We start from the raw sequence: 1,253 nt of genomic DNA, 5'->3' as shown, positions 1-1,253 counted from the left end.
CCTGAGCGGTCGGAGGTGTCTGTGCCTGGCCCAGGTAGAATCCGCGATGAGCTCGCCGAACCTCGTGCAGCGCCCTTTGAGCATAGCCAGGAAATTTCCTTTAGTTAGCGCCAGGTCTCCGCCCTACGACGGTCGAAGATGCCTTGGCGACACCTCGCTGTCGGAGGCCTTCGCCACCCGCCGATGCCGTGTTACAACAGTTCCCCCCTTTTGAGACCATGGTTCGCCTGAGCGTGCCATGAGCTCAAAATGTCTTGACCAAAGGCATCTGCGGGGGCGGAGGCCACATGCATTGGCGTCTTCGAGCGAGGCCCCGCTACTTCCCCCCTGGCCTGCTCTGGTGCGGCCACTGGTCTCATTGAGAGTAGCCATTGGGCAGCCAATCTAGCTGTTGTCCTACGGTGCGGCCGTTTATGCCGTGTCAGTTTCCGTTGTATACCTTGTGACTTTTTCGGAGATGACCATTGTGCGGCAGGCGAATTCTCCAGAGATGACCGTTGTATGGCGGGAGCCGGACCGCCTGCCCACGGCCTATATAAGGGTGTTGTTGGTGGCAGGCCCCCCCCCCCCGCATTGCTCATTCGTTTTCGTTGGCTCTAAGAAATCGCTCTCTGCTCTCTTTGCTTTCACCTTTTGCTGCCCTCGCGCGTTCCGTCTTTCTGCCTGCGTCTCGCGCTTAGGCTGCTGTCGCGGTGGCTTTCTTTTCCGCCTCCGCCCAAACTCGCCGGCCCGCCTTTTTCGGTCCCTATCGCCACCTTCTTGGCGTTAGGGCCATCGGCTGGGGTGCGCATTTTGAGGAGTGCATGCTTACCTCTGCCTCCGCGTTGGAGTTTGAAAAGCTAGTGGAGGAGGATTTGGGGAGTGTCTCTGCATCCGTCGGAGACCTGATCGCTGCGGATTCTAGAGATATGGCGATAAAGTCTTGGGATTTCGGTCCCTCCTCCATTACTGAAGAGGCAATCGTGGAGATGTTGAAGGAATCGTGTTTTCCTTTGTCGAGGGTAAAAATCCCTCCGCCTGGCCAGACTGTTCCGGAACCGGAGGAGGGATATGCGGTGGTCTTTCAGGACTTCTTCACCTACGGCCTCCGCCTTCCTTACATCCCCTTCCTTCGCCGGGTGTTGGAGACCTTCAATGTCCAGCTCCATCATCTGACTCCTACTGCCTTCCTCACGCTTAGCAAATTCTGCTGGGCGTGCGTTTCTTATGGTGCCGAGCCAGATGTGGACACCTTCTGCGCGTACTACGAGCTG

Source organism: Miscanthus floridulus, chromosome 15 (genome assembly GCF_019320115.1).
Source record: "Miscanthus floridulus cultivar M001 chromosome 15, ASM1932011v1, whole genome shotgun sequence".
In the NCBI taxonomy this organism is placed as follows: domain Eukaryota; kingdom Viridiplantae; phylum Streptophyta; class Magnoliopsida; order Poales; family Poaceae; genus Miscanthus; species Miscanthus floridulus.
This window is presented reverse-complemented; position numbering follows the sequence as displayed.